Here is a 15,918-nt window from a genome sequence, read left to right as displayed (position 1 = left end):
CATTAAAGAATGAAATTGCTCAAATTTAAGATACAACATTTAACCATTTTATTTATTTGCATCCAAAATGTTCAATGCAAGATATAGGACCACCACAGTTGCAATAACCACTTGATCATTTTTCCACAAAGTGAATTTGACATACTCCCATCAATAGTTACAGCAACAACTCCAATTTCTCCTCCTTCTATTGTTGATGGTTAGTAACTTGGGATTGTTGAATTGACAAAGATTTCTATTGAAGCTATTATTGGCTATTGTTTTGTTGCTATTGCTATTGTTGCTACTACTGCAGTTGCTATTCTTCCTATTGCTGCTAGAGTTGGGCTATCTTCATCTATAAGTAAATAAATTCCAAAGCTTAAGAAGATGCATAAACAACTATGATAAACAACATTCTATTTATTAAAATAATAAATATAATAGTAAAAAGATCAAGGTATAAAAAAGGCAATAGAATAAAAGCAACCACTCAGGTAAGAAAATAGATTACATGTCTGCAATATGGAAGTCTATCCTCTTAAAACTCAACTGCAAACAGTTGTATAGAATAACACATTGAGCTTCATACATATTTGAACTAGTAATGAAAAAGTATTATTAGTTTCAAATTCAAAAGAAAATCAACCAATAATGTGGAAATTTGTGATCATACACAAAATTTGAACTTGTTCAAGGGTTTGAGTTTGAGTTAGTGTTGGAGATTAATTAAAAAGGTACTCCTCACTGTAGGTATATCAAATTTATTGTGCATTGATATTAATATTTTACTTAGTAGGAATAGCAACTAATTCAATTCAAAAACATAAACAGAGTTTCCCTAAAAGCTTATTTTCATAGTTAATTGTATGGTCTAGCATACTGTAGATTTATTTGAAATTTGGCTTGGTATACCTAGAGTTACGGGTATTCATACACAGAGGTATGAGTAAAGTAATTACCATCACACTATAGGCTAGTAAAAAATTAAACCATGATTGGTAAAATATAAATCCAAGATAGCCAAGAAACAATTCTTAAAGTCCTATAGGTCCATCACACAAGAAAAAGAAGCATGAAGCTTCATCACTAACTCAGGATCTTCCTGAAATCATCAGCCATGTACATGCCATCTTCTCTCTCTTTTGTTTTATCTTCTCATTAAGACCATGCACTTATTTGAAAATAAAACTAAAATCATCCACCACCCAGTTCTAATGATAATGGAACATCAAATATGTAAATACCAAAATTCTTAGAAATGGCTCACTGTTTTAATACTATGTTGTCCTATCTAGAGCGTATGAGGATACAGGTTAAGTCTTCTAGGTTAGTGTCAAATGAAAACCCCTTATATCTAGGTCAGTGTCAAATGAGAACCCCTTATAGAAGCTTGATATTGTTTTCCTATTACCTTATATTTCATTACAATTTTGTGTGGTCTTGGCTTCATGACCATGCTTGATAGTAAACTCAAAATCAACTTGCAAATACACCTACACCTAGAGGACATAAAAGATAATTGTTGGACAACATTGAATAGTCTAGGGTGTTGCTATCTTAAATAGTGAGAAGCCCACACTTGACCAAAAATATTATAAAATTTTTTAAAGAGTTTTTTAGAATTTAGAGTTCATATCCACTAGGACTCTTACTATCAGAGCTACAATATTTGGATTCTTTTCCATCTCTTTTGAACATGTTATTGTATCTTCCAACTAATAGAATTCTATTTTTATTCCTCTCATGCCCAACTACATGTTTATTAAATTATTTAAAGTATAAGAACTTGCTAATAGAGCGACAAAACGTTGGAAGGGTGATTCTTGGTTATGACATTTATTTAAAAGTCAAGTTAATTTGCATTGTAAGATTCAAAAGAGTAAAAAAATCAAATGAAATATTCTAAGCAGACGTAACAATGCATGAGGAATTTGGGTTGAGGATGAAATCCAAGGTACGATTCAAGGAGACGAGGAAACCAAATTAGAAAGCAAAGGCAAAAAAGCTAATAGTGAGGTTGAGAAAGAAGATGAGTCATGAAGATAGTAGCCAATAATACACAAGAAAATCATAGAATAATATTATATTCAGCTCTCAAAAATAAACCATAAACATATTGGGAAGTACAAATTTATGACATTAAATATAGACTAGGACCAAAAATAGCTACAATAAGAAATTAGCCATTGATGCACAAGAAAATCATATAATAATATTATATTAAGATATCAAAAACAAAACCGGAAACATATTGGGAAGTACAAATTAAAAACATTGAAGAAACATCATGACCAAAATAAGGTAAGAATAAGAACAAGCAAACATGATGCAAGTCATAAAAGAGGGAATTTCTAAGATGAAACTAAGAGAAAAAATACATAAGTTGAGTATAGGGATAATCTTGAGCTTCAAATTTGTTATAATCAGGGCATCCTACAAAAGATGCATCTTTTAATGGTCATCAAACCCATTGTTCATGATGAAGAAGAAGCTCAAAATCAATTCAATGCCTACATAGAGGGTGCATATCCAAATGGTTTGAATTATCATGTTTCAATTTTAGTCATTCTAAACCATGTGACAACACAATTTTTTTTCCAGAGCTTAATTTGCTACAATCTCTATCTCAAAAATCCCTTTAGGTTATGTACAACCTTCACAAACCTAGGATCCTAAAGGAGTCATCCTTGGTCTGGGAAAGATATCCATAAATGACCTTTTGTTCTTCAAAGGATGTTGCCTACATGGATATTCCTAAACAAAAAGATGTTTGGTACTCCAATATCAATTTGTATCTTGAATTTAAAAAGAGAATCTTCCATTATTATAGTCATTAGGTACTCCATCTCTCCTCACTAAGGTGTGATCATTAAATTTGCTGAAAAAAGGGACCATTATTAGCAACACATTAAGACCTCTTTCCCTTTCTTTTTCTCTTCTCAATACCAATGTGGATGACTGTGCTTAGTTCTTTTAGGTTGAAAGTAGAACCGTCACCATTTACAACTATCTCCAAAAAATATGGTAGAATGGCCCAAGTATTTCCCTTGATCGAATGAGAGTTTGTCCCAGCTAGTTAGGAGTTAAGACATACTAGCTTATGCCACAAGGAAATCAAGTTTCTCATCTTTTTTTTCTCCATACACTAAATATTATTGAAGACCAAAAAAATAGTACTTTCAAATGCCTTGTCTACCATGAGATCCAACAATGATATCATTGTTTATACTAAGTCTCAAGAGCCTCCCTAGCCATCTCCTTTCTCTAATAAGTCTTGCTGTGTTTATAGATAAAGAGACCTTATATAAAAGGAGTAACCTTTACTTCATAACAAAACAATTTAAAATTTCTTATAAGAAAACCATCTATAGTGATCTCAGAATGCTAAGTTTGTGAACTATGATCAAAATAGGGTTATTTCTACCATAAAGTTCATTTCTTAAATCATCTTCTTTCACACTCAAGAATTTAGACTTCAGAATTTTATAGAATTTTTTTAATTTCATAATGCTGCAATTTTAGTCCAAATTTATCTAGTTCATAATAGTGGGCATCAAAGAGACAATTTCACAAGCCTACGAACTGACATAGGTATATCAATAATAGTTTGTGGGGCATAACCTATTCATTCAACTACTACTATACAACTAAGCAAAGGGTTAAATTTTTTTTGACCCAAACAATAAAATTACTACCATATAACATGACTAAAGATTTAAGAAAAATAAAGCAAACCATACATTTACAATTGTGCAACATGTCCAATATGAATAGACATACTTTACATAATTTCACACATAGGCCTAAAATATCACATAGCTATCAGACTAGGTTCTATAAGAGAGCCTTTGATCAAGTAGTTAGACTTTCCATTTTCTAATAAATGAATACAAGAAGAGTAGCATGTTAACTTTCAGATTGTAGTAAGTAGATTTTGCACTCCAAAAATTAACCGTAGCTACAAAGTGACTAAAAATGAAATACTACAAAGAAATTAGTACATCTAAGTATGCTTATTAACAAACATGTATCAATTGAAACTACTAACAACCAATATTCATATATCTAGACCCTGCTGCATTTAACTTATATTTAAATAGAGAATATTACTATACTAGCTCAATAATTAGAAGTCAAAGATGCTCTCTATATGTTTTAATGGTGTGCCCTAGGTCTCCTTATAGAACAAGAGAACAATTGGGTTTCTATTGAGAAATCCTTGTCTTAGTGAAGCACGTACGTTAGCAAAGAGAAACTTTATCCTAACCCTAGATCAAAAAATGGTATTTTTTTCTAAAATGAATTGTTGTTAATTGACATAACTTGATCTAAAAATAAGAAAAGTAAATTGCATGCCTTTACCAATGAAAGATGTTTTAACAAGGACCCTACCAGAAGGTTAGTGAGAGCACATATGACCAAAGGATGATAACTTCATATTAGAGCGAATGGATTTCCACAATCCATAATATATTTAATGTTGTTTCTAGATTCAATTATGTGAGCATTTTCCCATCAAATTTTGGATCACTCTGATCCATCATCAAGATGATATAGAGCATAAGGAAAAAAAATAGATAATTTAATCCAGAAACAACATTTAGAACTTCATGCTAAATTATGACTTTAGGCATACAGTGATATTGGAAAGTTGATGGACATTTCCTCTGACTAGAAAAATAACCATCCTAGAGGTGAAACTCATCCTAATAGTTTTATGGATTAAGGAGAGACAATTAGGAGGAGGAGAAATTGGCAACTTGGGTGTAGGTGTTGTGGTACATGGGCATGTGCTAGTGTAAATATCATTGTTTGTGAGCCACTTCATAGTATTGATTTGAAGTCTATATAGTAAACACCATTAGAGATATGAAGGATATGGACTTGGAAGAAAGATAAACAAAATGTTTCTCTATTTAAGCCTAATTTTACACATGGAAGTGTTAGTTTGGTTTATTCATAAAATGATGAAGTAATTTTATGAATATCTATGTTGGATACGAAACCTAAAGTGTCTGTTGCATAGAAAGATCCTTCCAGTTGTTAGAAAAAGATTCAATTATAGCTAAAAGGCATCTGAGCACTTTGTTAGGGTCTCATCAATCCTTCATGAAACATCCAAGATTATCTTGTCAAGAGAGATACTAATCCAAACCTTATTATAGTTTTAAACTTTCAACATATCAAAAAGGGTTAAGACTAAATTGGTATGACAAGAACATGTTAACAAGATTGCTTATAGATTGGTTTATGATAGACAATGGAATTAATTTGAGTAGATATTTAAGAAGTCAAAAAAGGCTAGTCAGTAGTAAAGCCCCTCTGACCTTACCATTCTCATGATCCTCCATCCAAATTGATAGCCATAAGAATGACCACACAATCAGCATATTCTTTCTTTGATAAGTTACATTGGATTTGTTTTCAAACTATAGACTAATATGGTTAATAGATGTTGGGATGATTGGTCTACAATCTTGTATGGTGCCTACAAGACAAATCTTGTCTAGTTCAATTTATTTTTTAGTTGCTCATATCAACCTTCCATGGTATTCCTTGTAGTCTAGTGAGGGACTCTATATTCAAACCAATTCAAAATTTAATTCCAAGCTCATACTATTATATATTGATCCTAAAATACTTTCAAGGAACCAGTTTTCTTAAATGTATAGACTTGAGAAAAAAATGTACAAACCTTGAGATACACACACTTTGATCAGTCTTTCAACTCCAAAAACTAGTGTTAAAACTACCAGTATGATGCATCACTTAATATAGAATTGACATCTATTTTGATAGTTTTTATCTTAATTTTTGTTGTTGATATCTTGGAGTGGTAATGTTTGTTACCTTTCAATGCAAAGACTTAAGAAACAATTGCCCTACATTTTTCTTCCTTATATATTACACTTAACAAATCTATCTACATCTTCAGACATCAATTTATTATTCTTTTGTTGTTTTTTGTAATCCTTCCAAATTTATAAAAATAACAAAAACCTAAACAAATATGTTTTCTTTTTAAAAAAGGAAAAAAATTACGGTATTATATTTTATATATACATAAAGATCAAGTTGTAATACAGTCTAACTTTGTTAAGGGAGTCCAAAAAAAATACAAATCTATTTGAGAAAAGCATGTACTTTAATATATTTGATAATCCATGTTGGGGGGTCTAAAGACCAAGATGCATCTGAAAAAAGAGAGAAAAAGAGCTACATGTCCTAACAGTAATCATAGAAAAAATGCTTCACCAATGAGCATCAAAGACATAGAGGATTTTCCCATAGAGGTCATTGTTTGAAAAATATATGCATAAAGCTCAGAATGAACTCAAATCCATACAGAAAAACTTCCAAACTCTCCATTCAGGACTAGTCTTACATACCATACCTTTCATCATGGAAAGAGGTTTCAAGTTCAAAAAATTATTAATATGACCACATCACCTGTGTGTTGAGAGGCAACATCATCCGTGTGTTGAGTAGCATTAGAATTGGTATGGAAATATCATGCCCAACTCTTTGGGCCACCACTACCATTATATATGTCATCAGATGGGTGCTCCAACTGAGCCTTGTCCTTAATCAAATGGTAAAACTAAAGACCATGGGAATCAGTAAGCTCGTGTGAGCCCTGGTTGTCCTCCCTAGCCCCAACCTATGACCTAAAGTGGTTTTCTATACATTCCTCACCATAGTAAGCATGGGATAAATATGGTAAAGTCTATGATGTGTACTATTCTCATCCACATCTAACACTAATTAGCACTAGAGGTGGGAAGCACAATAACCTATACTACTTGAAGAAGTCTAACATGTATAAATGAGATGCCACAACTACATATCATTGGCATTGAGCACATACAAGATGCTGTAACCAGTTGGGAAGCACAGCTTATATGAATATTTGTGATGCCTATTTCTAGTGCTATTATTATGCTATCCAAGAGAGATCATGCCTCCATAATATTATTAGAACCATATGGTAGATAAGAATAAATAATTCTTAAGATCTTACTTGAATAATCCCAAAAAAAATAGTCTACCCATGATTTTCCTAGGTACTTTAACATATGATCTCAAAGGGCACTCCCATTGAGCCTACTTCTTATGTTCCTTCTTATCACTCTTCCTAATAAAAATGCCTTAAATGGTGATATTGATCTATTTCTATCAGTTCAAGAATTTGAAGTAAAATAAAGTGAATGTGGAGGATAAGTTCTTTATCCTAGTGGTATAGGAATTAACACATTCTAACATAGATCACTTCAATGATTCCCAAAACTTTTCTATCTCCAAAGTCTTCTTCCTAAAGATTAACTTTTTTCTCTCCAACCAGATCCCCCAAACAACAAGTGTTGGAATCACTCTCCAAATTAAAGAAAAGAATGAAGATTTTTACAATAATATCTAGCAACTTAACTAATGATGTAGGGACAAAGGTACCAAACCAAACCATCCAAGTCTCTTCATTACCTCTCTTTAAAATTAACCCTAGAAAAAATCAAAATCAATACACATAGACAAGTCTTATCATTATAAAACTAATAAAGATTGAACAACTCTAACAAGCTATTTATAACATGTATGAGTTTTGTATTGCAAGAGAGAATATAGGTTACAATCAAGCTACATGTGAGGAAAAGGAGGCTTGAAAGCTTGCCTTACGAAAAGTTTATGAAGATATTTTCTATTGCATTCCCACTACCAAATTCATGATAAATATCTCAGATTGATATCTTTAATATATTTAAAACATCTCAAATAGTATTCAATTCATTTCTTCCTACATATTCCCTAAAGACAATTTTGAATCAAAAATTTATTAATCTTTCAATGCACATTGTTCATTAGCCAACTTGAAATTTGAATATGCTTTTCCTCTCAAAAATTTTAAGACTACTATTGTTTGCAATAGTTGCATAAGCATCTTTAAAAATTGAAACAATGATTTTATTGTCTCTTTCAAGTGACTTGGAGCAAGTAGCAAAACCTTTTACCTCAACCAGTTGATGAGGTCTAGGTACAAATGATCGAGAGGAATCATTTCACTAGATTCATAGTTGGATGCAAGAGATGGAGAGTCCAGTGTTCCAGATGAGGAGCCAACCACCGGAAAGCAAGCAACACTAGCATGGGTAGACCCAAGGTTCTATAGCTCTAGCTCATTCGGGTACTCAACAATGAAATAAAGAATGATTTTTCATTTTAAAGTTAAGCCTATGTTGGTTCAAAATTTTTACCAACACGAGCTTAGATTTAAAGAAAAAAGAAAAATTTCCTTCTACAATCTGACCAACCTAAACCTTTTTAATTAATGGTGGAAAATTTTGGCAGAAAAATGAGGTCAAATATAGTAGTGTATCTTGGCTAGTGGAACATGAAGCTACTGTTGGTGTGGACCTATTGATGTCATTTTTTGGGGTGCTAGTTTCTTCCTTGTTATGAGGAATAAGGGAATTGCAATATTGAGTATAGTTTTGATCCCCAGGTATGGTTACCTTTTGACCTAGGTATGGAAATTTGAGACATTGATGGTACGTGGAAGGAACAACTTGCATATCATAGATCCATGCCCTTCCTAACATGATACTATAAGTTAATTTTAAGTCCAAGACTTGAAAAATAATTTCTTTTACAACTAGCCCTACCTTGATTGGTAGAATAACCATGCTGTTAGAGGATCTTTGCTCATTGTCATAAGCCTTAATGGTGATTTTCTTCTTTGGATCAACAATATCCTTTGTATATCCTAGGGCTTTTACCAAATTTAATGTGCAAATATTTAGGCCCACCCCACCATCAACCAAGGCACTCTTGACTCAGCTTCTATGGATAAAGACTTCAATATGCAAATGAGAATTTTGTGGATGGATGACATACATGTTATATTGGGCTGAAAAGGATACACAATGAGGGGCAACTCGGTTACTTACCATATGTTGAAGTCTATTAACATCAAGGTCATTTGATACTAAGGCTCTGGTGAGGATCTCTTTATGCTTAGTGAAAATTTGCAACAACTCAAAAATAGAGATATGGGTAGGAGTCTTGAGTAACTAGTTCACCAAGCCGTATTTGGGTAAGAAATAACTCGCAATTGCATGATCAAAATTTGTCATGGGCCTTGGTAAAATGAATTTAGAGGCTTGGCCTTGGGTAACAACATTTGATGATTTTTTGTTGTTTTTATTTTTAATTATGATGACATTTACAATGTCATCAAATCTAGAGGTCATGTTGATGGTGTTATCACAATGATGAGCATAATTAACCTTATCATGAGGAGGTGCATTCTGGTTAGCTCTAGAAGATTCACCCTTTTTCTGGTTCATGAAAGGGTTCTTGAAGGCTGTATGGTCTTCATTTTTATTAAGGTTATTCAATTTGATAGTTCCATCATTGATTAATTTTTGTATAGCCCCCTTAAGGGTGAAAAAATTGTTTGTTAAGTGCTCCCTATTTTGGTGGTAGGCACAAAAATGCTTGTCACTCCACTACTTTGGTTTAACTTGTGCTTCATAGGGTTTGGCCTTGGGGAGTACAATGAGTTCATTAGCCAAGAGTGTGTGTAAAATACTCTCATAAGACACCCCAGTAGGTGTATGCTCCTTGGGTATGTTAGAAGACTGATATCCTCTCAAAAGAGGAGCTTGATTATAAGTAACTTTTTGATTAGATGTTGAGGGAGTTTCTGTGTTATGTTAGTAAAATGGATAGGCATTATCCTATCTAGGTGTGTTTGGATTGGTGTCATTGACAATAGGATACTTCTGATTTGGATGGGGTTGGGTTTGTAGTTTGACATGATTAGCTTCAACCACCTCATCATTGACATTGGTTTTTTTGTTTTTTCTCCACCATGACTTTTGTTTATCAGTGGACTAATAAGATGAATTGTGAGTCTATAATTTTTTTGAGAAACCCTTACCATCTTTTGATAACTTGATGATATCATTGTTTATCAGGGTCTCTTCTACTTTGGTGACATTCTCTAGGGTAGTCTTAAAGTCTTTAGGCCCTTGGAGTTAGAGCCAATAATTCATGGGTTTTGAGAAACTATTGATGAAGATGTTAGTCTTCACTTTGTCTATAATGTCTCTATGGTATTTGGAAAATGTGTGTCTCCACATTTATGGGAAGACTTTGAATGATTCTCTAAGAAGTTGTTTCATGTTACACAAATCAATCATCTTAACTTCCCTTTCAATATTATAAGAGTACTGGGTGATGAAAATGAAAGCTAATTGATCAAAGGACTTAATGTTAGAGGGTATCTTGGAGAATCAATCCACAATCCATGGCTTTCCCTCCAAGGCTTCTAGGAAATAGACACATTAGATACGTCATGTCATGAAAAAATTCCATACTTAGAGTATAAAATCGTCTAAGATGATCTTGGGGATCTAATGTACCAAAATATTTGTTGTATTTTGGTATTTGCACAACTTGAAAAAATGGTGTAAAGGTGACATTTTTATTGAATGGAAGAGGACAAACCTTTTCAAGGAAAAATTCTATAGGTTGAATTTTTCCTCACTTCATCCTTTCCATTTCTAGTTGTAGCTCTTGTAGTTTTTGTGTAAGAACATCTAAAGGTGACTCCTCTTCATATCATTTAAGGTTGGTTACATCAAATTTGAATGATAGTTTCACACCTTGTTGTGCTACTGCTAGTATGTAACACTCTTTGTATTTTTCAACTATCTTGTCCATGATATCAACAAGCTCAGGATTTTTCTAAAAATCCTCAATTTTGATTATGATGCTCTTTTCATCCCACACATTAGATGAACCCATTTTGGTAAAAGGTTTTTAATTTTGGTTGAACAAGGGTGAGTTGTGGGTAACCGTATTTGATGAGAAATCCATTTGTGTGATAGGTTCAATAATATCTGGAGATTTTGTGTGTTTGATGGTTCTATTGGCTATTCTGGCACTCACCCACATGGGTGATCATTTTGGTTTCATGGCTACACTAGTTTTATGTAGTGACATGAGATGTGGATAGGATTCCTCTAACTCTTATGAATTTTCACAATATGATGGTTTTTGTTGACCATGGTTTGTTTGGAGCAACAAGATAAGTTTGAAAAGGTGTTTGGGACTATTGATAATGGTGAGCTCACTTTCACAAAGTCAGGTAGGGAACGGATGTGTGTCTCCAGATGTTTTTGGCTTGATATGTAAGATGAAGCAATATTGACTATTGGATTAAGAATCTTTGAATGGAACTTGTAACTTTTCTTGTTTCAAAAATGGTTATAGTTAATTTTGAAATCTCTTAGTCTTGGAAAATATCAATGAGGAAAAAGGGTATCTAAATCCATTATCTGTTTGCCAGTGTTGTGTATGTAGATAGCCTCTATTTTAGGTTTTTTCTCAAATGTGCTATAGGATTTCTCAAATGCAATATTTCAATTGGTATATGCACTATTTTTTTGTTTATTAGGTGCTATTCTGTAGGGCAAATGCACTATTTAAACATTTAGATGCACTACTTTATGTATCAATTGCACTGTAATGAAGAGAAAATGCGCTATTTAAATGTTCAGAAGCATTGTTCTATAGTTAGATGTGCTATAAAAAAGTTCAAATGTGTCACAAGATGGACCAAATGCATTGTTTTAAGCTGTAAATGTGTTCTTTCAAGGTCTTCAACAACATTCTTGTTTTGAGCTTGGTTTTCATATCACTTTATAGTTATATCTTTTTAGAAGGACTATGATCTGAACTAAATTTTATTATTAAGTTTTAAAACACATCCAAGCACAACAATAGTTTAAATGAAAATAAAATATAAAACTGTACACAACTAGAAAATGGAAGAAAAGAGCTTCCTAACAAGGTCATCTAGAGCTGGTGACTAGTGGGTTTTAGTTTTTAACTAACAATGTTCAGATTTACCTGTCTTGTGACAGAGAGCCATTGTGGTGTCCACAACAAATGCCCCATTCTCACTAGGAATGGGGACCCCCTACTTTTTTTGACTCCTTGACTCACGGTTCGAGAGTCAGGAGAAGAAATTAGTATTAGAGTTAGAGTTAAAAAAAAATTAAAAAATTAAAAAAATAAATTTAAAAATTAATTAAAAAATAAATTAAAAAAAATTTTAAAAAAAGAAAAAAAATTATAAATGAAAAAAAAAAAACCTCAAGCGGACATTTTTTTCCTTTATGCTTTTTTTAGTTTAATAGTTTTTACGTCTTATCTTTCAACTAATAAATGTTTTTCTCATTATGTGTAGATAATCAAATGACATTCACATCTAGAGTAGCACCCAAGCCTGTAGTCTTCAAGTTCCAAGGTGTACCATCCAAGTCAAGATTCCATGATGAGTACGCTGAGATAATTGATACTAATTTAGGGCACACAAACTTAGGAGAATTCCTAAAAACTTATAATAAGCCAACTGAGAGATCAGATCTGGTATCATCCTTGATATGTTCCAAGTTGGTTAATGCAGCTTCACATCCCATATCAGTACAATCAACAAAACTAGTAATGACTCTGGCGCAACATTTTTTTTCTAGAGAGAGAGTGGTGAAAAGTGCGAAAAGAGAAGTGGTCCTTGATCTTCGACCCAACAACATTGAGAGGGTCTTCCATCTCCTAAGAGTGGATCAATTCATTAGGCTCTCCTACGAATCAGTAGAGAGATGGTACAGGGAACATACGAAGCTAGCAAAAGATATTATACAGTCATCGTACCTTATTGAGAGACCTCCTCAAGGAAGGATAATAGGCAAAGTGGATATGACTCAAGGATATATGAAGGAGGATATCAGTTAGCCCATCATCCTTTTGAGCAAAGTCATTGGTTTATCTACAGTAGGCCACCTTAGTACCTTCATGATCAACTTCATTGAGACCATCAAAACATCAAAGATTCCATTAGACTGGGCCACCACACTAAGTGAAAACTTGTGTGAGCAATTGAGGATGGTGAAGGAGAAGAAAAAGTTTTATATGATGTCTTATATAGTATACTTGCTTGTAGCAAGGGCTGTAGACTACCCCAAATTGTATAGAAGAGGTAGTATGCAGGATCCCAATGCCTGGCCATACATTATTTATCCTCAATTGGTGAAGAAGAAGCTCTCATCACAGAGAAAAGAATATAGAATCGTGAATGACATGTTCATCTTTGTGATCATCTAATTCATAGAAGGTGATTATGACAAGAGGGTATCCAATGAAGCAAAAACATAGGTATCAGCTCTTGGGGCATACTTCATTCAATTTAAAACATTCACATACCTACGGGTAGGTGGTGCCACTATCAACCCCAAGAAGCTCCCTAGATATCCGAGTGACAAGTTAGTTCTATTAGAAATTTCTTGGCAAATTAAATAAGCATATAAGAGGGTGAAAAGACAAAGAAGACCTTGTTGGAAATGGCCTCTCTTCATTGGACCATACTAGGTAAAGCGAAAGCAAGACATTCCAACTTTTGAGTGGGAATGGGAGAATTATCCCCTTGAGGAGTATAATTCCCCTAGGATTTGTTTTGATAATGTCGAGAAAGTGGAGAGTATGGCTAGTAAGGAATTTCATCATGAAGATGCTATTGAAGATCATTGGATGAATGTGACAAATGACTATGATATCCACATAAGGGATTATTGTAGGATGACTTTGTATCTAGCAGAGAAGACCCTCAATCTCAATATTCTAGAGGAAATAAGGCAACAAGATTCTAAGGAGCTATTGGACCCCCTATTCAACTTAGACAAATTGGAGAAAGACCCATTATTAATGTAGAAGTTGATAGGGAGGAGGAAGATGATATTAATCATCGAGCAAGACATGTGGTTAGAATGATGAAGGAATGGATCAAGCAGCCTTTTCAACTTGATCCCATACTTGACACTGTAGTCTTCCATGATCAAGCCCACCCTAAGAAAGGTAGAGGAAGGAAAGTTACAGTTCCTACCTTTGTGCTCCAATCTCCCATCAAGCTAGAGACAGTATACCAAATTGACCACCCAGTTGAATACTATTATCCTCCAGAGAGGATAGGAAATAATAAAAGGAAGAGGACTTCCTCGTAAAGAATTCAAGCAGAACAGGGTGAAGTACAAGCACCTTCCCAGCAACAAGAAGAAGATGTGTAAGGATTTGAGGATATTGGAGCTACTCAAGTCCAAGATAATCCTCCACTACCTCCTTTTATGCCTTCCCAGTCTAAAGAGGAAGAGAGTAAACAAGTTTCTATGCCTCCTACACAACAATAGGCAGTATCCCCTTTTTCCTCCACAAAACAAAAGAGGATTAAGATCCAAATGAAGAAAAGGCAAAGGGTGACTAAGAGAATGGTGCCTTTTCCTTTTGTTCTTGAAACCATCCTAGAAGAAGAAGAGGAGGAAGAAGAGGAGATAGATGAAGAGGAAGAAGTTCCCTTACAAAGAAGAACCTGGCTAGCTAGAGCCATGGAAAAAGAAAGGAGGAGGAGTACCTCAAGCATATCACAATCCACTCAGGCAAGACCCTTACAAGTCTCTTCTTTGGAAGATGAAGTGCAATAGTGGGTAGATGAGCAAAGTGAAGAAGGGGATGATTTATTTAAAATGTTCAATTTTGACTTCATGCCTGTGGGAATGATGTTAATTGATGGCAAGATTAGGAGTACTCCTATAAGCCAATCTCAACAAGAAGGCTAGATGTAGATAACACCATGCACACAAGGTTCCAATCCTACTCCCCATCTTCACCACAAGCTACGGTAGTAGATAAAGGTTCGATTACTCCTCTGCTTCAAGGATCAGAAGAACAAGTTTAGGAGAAACCATTGCAAGAGTAGAAACTAGAACAAAGGGAAACTACTAAAGCATCAAAGAAGCTACAAATAGTTGAATATTATCAATCATCTCTCCAAGACATTGAGGTGCAAGCTACTAGGTCCACTGAGACTGAGAAAATAGAAGAAGAGCCCTCACAGATAGAAACAACTCTGAGGAGGAGCGATAAGGGGAAGGAAGTTGTAGAACATACTCCCTCATCTTCAATAAGAAGACCTCCAGCTAAACACACACCAAGGTGGCTGCAAAAGGAAGTGATAAGAAGCTCCAGACCCAGATTCTGAGCTTCAGAGGAAGACATTTACGAGATTGCAAAATTTTTGAATAAACCTGAGTCCCTAGCAGATGAGGCAATACCATTGGCATTTTTTATAGGTACATGAAATAGCCCAAAGTTGTTTGCATAGGTAGCTGTTCCTCTTGGATATATAGACATAGAAAGCCTCGGTCCCAAGGATTATGAATTAAAAAATTTCATGTTGGGAAAACCCACACGGGATGCATCTTGATTAATGGTGACCATGGGAATTAAAGAAATCATAAAGAACATGGGGGAGGATGAGATGGAAATCTAAGTACTTCGAAGGCAAGTTGAGATCCTAAAGGAATATTTGGCCAAAGTCACACATCCTCTTGATCTTGAGCGCCCTGAGGAGACCTTGAATATTGTTCTTAGAGAAGGAGGAGTAGTCCATATGGATCCATTTTTGAGATCCTATCAGCAATGATGAGAAATTTTAGAAGAGAAACGAGTCATGATTATCACAAAAAAGCTAAAGATGCTGCATGCTACTCAAGAAAATGTGAATAAAATGGTGGCAATTTTGAAGCAGGACTTCAACATTATTGATGAAGTACAGGCCTGCAGCAAAGATTTACAGACTCTACAAGCCACAAAGGGGCAAAGGTATAGAGTTTTGATTGATGCATATATGAGAGATGAATTAGATATGATTGATGCCTAGATAGAAAAGATAGTAGATAGAAATAAAGTAATGGAACATTACATGATGAAATTCATTGGCTCAATGATCAGGCTTGAGAGCAAATTTTGGAAGCAAAGAGGCACTATAGTGGTGCCTGTTTGGATATTTTTGAAGATGAGGAATGTGAGAGATTACTACCTATAGAT

The sequence above is a fragment of the Cupressus sempervirens genome, chromosome 5 (assembly GCF_028749045.1).
Source record: "Cupressus sempervirens isolate cs-2001-9-10 chromosome 5, ASM2874904v1, whole genome shotgun sequence".
Classification (NCBI taxonomy): domain Eukaryota; kingdom Viridiplantae; phylum Streptophyta; class Pinopsida; order Cupressales; family Cupressaceae; genus Cupressus; species Cupressus sempervirens.
This window is presented reverse-complemented; position numbering follows the sequence as displayed.